A 6,878-nucleotide genomic window follows, 5' to 3' on the forward strand; every position below is an offset into this window, starting at 1 on the left:
TGCACTTTGGACTTCCTCTCCGAGTATCATTGGCTCTTGTTCATATGGTATCTCTTGAAATGGTTGAACATTAACCATTTCCTTTTGGTACAACGATATACTATAGAATGAATGTAAAACTAATGTTCTCCCATGTAAGCTATCACATAATTCACAATAAAACATTTAAAAAAAGAAAGAAAGAAAGAACTGTGTTGCTGTTTTTAGGTATGATCAAGTTGATCCTGACTCATAGCAACACAACAGGATGGAGTAGAACTGCACCATAGGGTTGCCTAGGATGTAACCTTTATAGGAATAGATTGTCGGGTCTTTTTTCCCATGGAACCCCTGTGAATTCTAACCTCCAATCTTTAGGTTAGAAGTGGAATGTTTAAACATTGCTCCACCAGGGCACCTTTGTAAAGGCTTACAGCCTTGAAAACTTTACGGCCAGTTCCACTTTGTCTTATAGGATTGTTATGAGAGAGAATCTACTCAACAACAGTGAGTTTGGCTTTGTTTTTGTTGGTATCCAATATTCTGAAGTAATCAAGCAATATATTGCATTAGGTAAAGTTGCTGTAAAAGGCATCATAAAGTACTCTAGAGCAAAGATATCAGTTTGAGGACTAAGTTACATCTGACCCAACCATAGTACTTTTAATAGTCTCATATGTATGTGAAATTTGGAAAATGAATAAGAAAGACCATAGAAGAATTGATGTATTTGAATTAAGGTGTTGGAGATAAATATTAAAAGTACCATGGACTACCAGAAGAGCATACAAATCTGTGTTGAAAGAAGTAGTACAGCAAGAATGTTCCTTAGAAGTCAGTATGATAAGACTTTGTCTATCATACTTTGGTCATGCTGCCAGGAAGAACTAGTCCCTGGAGAAAGACATCATGTTTGGTAAAATGGAAGATCTACTAAAAAAAAGGAATACCCCCAAGGATATGGATTAACACAGTGGTATCAACAATGGACTCAAATGTAACAACAATTATAAGGATGCTGCAGGACTAGGCAGTGTTTCATTTTGTTGTACATATGGTTCAGAACTGACTGGACATCACCTAACAACAACACTCAGAGTACACTGGTGGTGCAACAGTTAAGTGCTCTGTTGCAATCCAAAGGTTTACTGTTATAACCCAACCAGCACTCCGTGGGAGAAAGAGCTGGTGATCTGCTCTCATAAAAATTATAGCTAAGAAAACCCTAGGGTGCAATTCTGCTCTGTCACATATGACATCATGAATTGGAAACAGCTCAGCAGCAATGTCTTCAGTATTCTATATTTTAAAAGAAGCTCTATCTATTTATGCGTTATTTATATCGACTTATCATCTGTCTATACATTAGAAACTGAGTAAGGACAATTGTTAATATTTACTGCATTTCATTTCATTCTTTATAATACAAATCTACACATACTTTAAAGAATCTTGGATTTATTACTTTCAATTATAAGTATATTTAATCTGTGCAAATAACCTTCAATTTTTATATTTATTCTAGTCTTTAAATTCAGAAACTAAGTACATACTGTCCTGATTTGTTTAGTTTTGTATTGTAATGTGCCTCACCACAACAGGAAATGTTTGGCTTTGTACTTTCTGTGAACTGAATACACTATCAATGATTTACTCACTGATACCAAGAACAACTGATAGCGTAGTGGTTACGAATCGGGCTGCGAACCCTAAGGTCAGCGGTTCGAAACTACCAGCCGCTCCGTGGGAGAAAGATGAGGCTTTCTACTCCCGTAAAGATTTACACCCTCGGAAACCCTGTACAGGGTCGCTATGGGTCGGAACCGACTCAATGGCACTTAACAACAACAACAACAACAACAACCAAGAACAACAACTAAAATCGGACAAGAGATTTGTTTCATATGAGAATTATATGAAGCATCATGCACAGTGGAATGAAATGCTAGATTGTCCTACATCATTCCCACGATCAGATGTTAATTGGACTTCTTAGCTAGAGGGTTTTCATGATCTGATTTTCAAATTAGATTGTTAGCCTTTTTTCCTACTGTAAGTCTGAAAGCTCCTCTGAAGTCTATTCAGCCTCATAGTTGTTATTGGTTAAGTGCCATTGAATCATGACCAACTCATTGACTCACGACTAACCTATGTACAACAGAACGAAAATCACCTGATCCTGTGATGTCCTCACATCCTCACAGTTGTGCTACACTTAAGCCTATTGTTGCTGCCACTGTGCCAATCTACCTCCATCTAGTTCAATATCCCTCTACTTTACCAAACATGATATCTTTCATCAGGGAGTGGTCCTACCTAATAACATGTTAGATGTCTGAGAAAAGAATTCTGGCCATCGTGACTTCTAGGCAGCATTTTGGCTGTACATCTTCCAACACAGATTTCTTAATTCTTCCAGCAGTCCATGAAACCTTTGATATTATTCTCCATCACCATAGTTCAAATTCATTAATTCTTCTACAGTCCAACATTCTCATGCATATGAGGCTATTGAAGATACCATGCCTTGGGTCAGGCACACCTTAGTCCTCAAGCTGATATCTTTGCTCTTGAACACTTTAAAGAGGTCTTGTGCAGCAGATTTGTCTAATCAATAAATCTTTTGATTTCTTGACTGTTCCCTTCATGAGTTGATGGTGGATCCAAGCAAAATGAAATCTTTGACAACTTCAATCTTTTCTTCATTTATCAGGATGTTATTTATTGATCCAGTGGTGAGGATTTTTGTTTTCTTTATATTGAGATGCAGCCATATGGAAGCTGTGGACTTTGATCTTCATAAGTATTTTAAGTTCTCTTTGTTTTTAGCAAGCAAAATTATATCATCTGCCTAATACAGGTTGTTCATGGGACTTTCTCCATTCCTGATGTCACATTCTTCCTCATATAATACAGTTTTTCAGATGATTTGCTTAGCATACAGATTGAATAGATATGGTGAAAGAATACAACCCTGACACATCTTTCTTGGTTTTAAACCATTCTGCTCCCCCTTGTTCTTGTCAAATAAGTGTACATTGAATAGCAAAGCAACATAAAAAACCTCCACTGACAAGACAAGTGTTGACTACAAATAAAATACATTGGCTTGGTATCAAGCCAGTATCTCCCATATAGAATTGTATCACTGAATCACCAATGTGTATGTAAGTATTTATTGATAAAAATTATATATTTTCTCTCTCTTTTAGTTTATTGTTCCTACTTGTAATGTAGGTTTTATAGTCTAATGAAGTATACTATCAAACTAAAATCGTATTTTCTGGACACATATAATAAAACAAACAAAATATCTAGTGTTAATATTGTAATTAAAATTTGATTTCTACAGGTATGAACTTCATGATTTACTATTACATTATTGTCTATTCCTGTTCATTTCCTTCACTTATCTAATAGCAACTGAAAATCTACTAAGTGTGAACCAATGTTTTAGTAGTGAGGGTAACTCTAAATATGGTGACATGGAATCTCTGTTCTGAATGAGTCTTTAGTTAAAGGTTTTTTACACTTCCTTGAACAGGATTTGGAGGCTTACACAGGTATCTCAGAACCAGTCTGTATGGTATGCTAGGAGCGATTGTTGACACACCCTTTCTCTGTAGAGACTTCATTTAGGTATCATTTTAAAACTATTCAGTGTTACATATTGTTGTTAAGTGTCACTGAGTTGCTTCTGACTTATGGCGACCATGTATAGAGTTCCCAGTGAGTGGCTGGTGAGTTTGAACCACCTGCCTTGCTGCTAGCAGTCCACTGCTTAACCTATATCACCACACTAGGATTCCAACTGGTACATAAATGGATTGCATTTTATGAAAGTCTGAATATCTTAGTATGAAAAGGGACTACTACTCAAAAATTTCTGGAAGATAGTACTGAGACATATTTGGAATTTATCTCCAGCCCTGAATCTGGATAACTGATAATGATCTATTTTTCTTGATCACATTTCTTTGACTTTGTCATTCTAGTTTTACTATATGACTGTATTCCTGAAACAACTTCACTAAAACTTGAGATACATAATTATTCAGATGTCTAGCCAAAAATAGAAATACCTTTGATTTCACATCACTTCTAAATTTGTAAACTCTGTACAAAATTCTTATTCTACTCCAAAAATAGTAATAGTTTGAGAAAATAATAATATTTAAATTACTTGCTAATTAAATTATTCTGTTTCTTCCCCAAAATTCTTGAGTAAAATTGATGGTGGGTATATGCATGGGAAAGGTGAACAGTGAATAAGGAAGATCGTAGAAAAATTGATGCTTTTGTGTTGTGGTGTTAGGGGAGAACATTGAAAGTGCCATGGGCTGCAAAAAGAAACAATAGATCCATTTTGGAAGAAGTACTCCTAAGAGGCCAAGATGGCCAAACTTAGTCTCTTGTACTTCGGACATATTGTCAGGAGGGACCAGTTGCTGGAGAAGGATATCATGTTTGGTAAGGTGGAGGGTCATAGAAAAAGAGGAAGACCCCCAACGAGATGGATTGGCCAGGTGGCAGTGTTGATGGACTCAAGTGTGGCAACAGTAGTGAGGTTGGCCCAGAATTGGGCAGTGTTTCGTTCTACTGTGCATAGGGTCTCTATGAATCGATACTGACTTGATGGCACCTAACAACAACAATAACAGAAATATGCTATAAAACAGGAAAAAAAAAAGTATGATGTTAACCCTCCAGCTTTCTGTTTTCCTGGGTCAACTAAAATCACTTTTTAGTTTGATAAGCAATAGCCTCATTATCATCTACACTTATTTTATTCTCTAACTAAGCAGAACACGTATAAATAAAAACACACCCCTAGTCTATAGTTAAGTATCCTAGACTGGGCTTTCTCTTGTCACTATGTTTTTCTTGTTGCTGTTAAGTGCCTTTGCGTCATTCCTGACTCATAGCAACCCTGTATAGGGTTTCTGAGGAGCAGCTGGTGGATATGAATAGTTGACCTTGTGGATTGCAGTCCAGTGTTAATCCTACAGTGCCATACCAGAAGTCCTATGTCACTCTATGGAGATTTCAATAAGGATTCTCTCAGGCTCTGGAGACCTAAGTTCTAGAATTTGTGTGACATAATTTCAGTCACACACCATTAAACATAGCTATCCCTGTATGATACTGTAGGATAAGCACAAGACTGCTAACCATAAGGTCTATGCTTCAAACCTACCAACCTGCTACTCCTTGGAAATACAAGGTTATTGTGAGTTGACACTTAACATCATCAACTGTCATAGACTAGATTAGATTTAATGGGTAGGGAAATGGTTTCAGAATATTAATGTGAGAAGGTACAAAATATTGCAGAGGAAAGTATAAAAGAGTGTTTTAAAATAAAATATCATAGGATAAAATTAATACAAATATGTACTGTTTTATCATTAAATACCCTAAAGGAACTTATATTCTCTTCCAAATGTTTTTCATTCTGTTTTGTTGCTCTATAAAACTTTGATATTAAAGCAGTTTGAGGCTAATGAAAATTTTATTATTGAAAGTGGATACACCTTTAGTATTTTCTTAATTCAACAAACACTTATTGTGTTCTTATAAGCCAGGAACTGTGTTAGAAGGTGAACTAAAAATTTGAAGATGCAGTTCCAATCTTAAGATTGTCTTTTAGAAAAAAGCTTAAGACATGAATGAATAAATATATTCTATGAATTGTATTTCTTTTAAAGACTTTACAGCACTGTTAAAAGAGATCAGAAATACATGTGATAATAATTCATATTTTTCCATCTTTAGTGAGATTTTCTTTAAAAATATATGCACATGCTACACAGAGTTGTTTAAGAGATAATTGGTGGGTATAATAAAGATACGGTGATGTATCTGGCATCTTTCCTCCTCCAAGATACAATGTCTCTATTATACGTCTGTCCTTGTATTTTTTTTTAATCTTGATCTTATGTTTCTGAGCGCTAAATTGCAGCCACTTTAAACAATGTCTTAGCAAAGGCATTTGATGACTGAGCTTCACCAAGGCTTCCTCCTCATTCTCTCTCTTGTCATTTTGGTTAGCTTTTGTCATGCCATAAAATGCACTTGTTTACTGAGGCTTTTAGATAATTGTCATTTTATGTCTCTAGCTTAATAGTTTTATGTGTATCTGGTACTTTATTGCTGCACAGCATTCTTCCCTGTAGGATATATGGAGGGGCAATATATTAATCCTGTCTACTTATCTGCCACTGCATTCTGTGGGACTCTCTGCCAGGAAATGGTGTGCACTTGTCGATGAATGGATAGAAGGTGGAATCTATTTAGCTTCATAGCAATGGAATTAAATTATATTGGAGGCCTCATTATGCGTCTCTCTAGGCCTCATATCTATAGTGTATGAGAAAATAAAATTATTTATATATATATATTAATATTTTATATCAGCAAAGCTTGCCCTTTCCAAAAAATTCAAAATGTAATCACTTTGATGGAAAATTTTATTCTACTTATTTTATATTCCTGTCATAAAGAAAGTTCATTAAATACATTTCAATTGGATTTTTTTTTGATGACTCTAGAATGCTTATTTTTCCATTAAATAACTGGGAGAGATATAGGGCTATAATCCAAGTCTCTAAACTAAACTAGGACCATCATTTCTGATTCATAGGGAAGGATGAGTCTTAGATATAAGCCAGAAACTATGAGGTCAGAGGCAAATTGACAGAGCTGGTCATTTCAGCCTTGGAAATGTATCTGGGACTTTGCTAGGATTTTTATATTCAATTCTTATTTCCAACATGTTTTTTACTTTATAACTCAAGAAAAGTTCAAAGCATAGTACAGCGCATACCATTCACCATTTGTTAACATTTTGCCACATTTTTTAAAAAACATTCGACAGTAAGCTACATACATCATGACTC

This window comes from Chrysochloris asiatica, unplaced genomic scaffold, assembly GCF_000296735.1.
Source record: "Chrysochloris asiatica unplaced genomic scaffold, ChrAsi1.0 scaffold00011, whole genome shotgun sequence".
NCBI lineage: Eukaryota > Metazoa > Chordata > Mammalia > Afrosoricida > Chrysochloridae > Chrysochloris > Chrysochloris asiatica.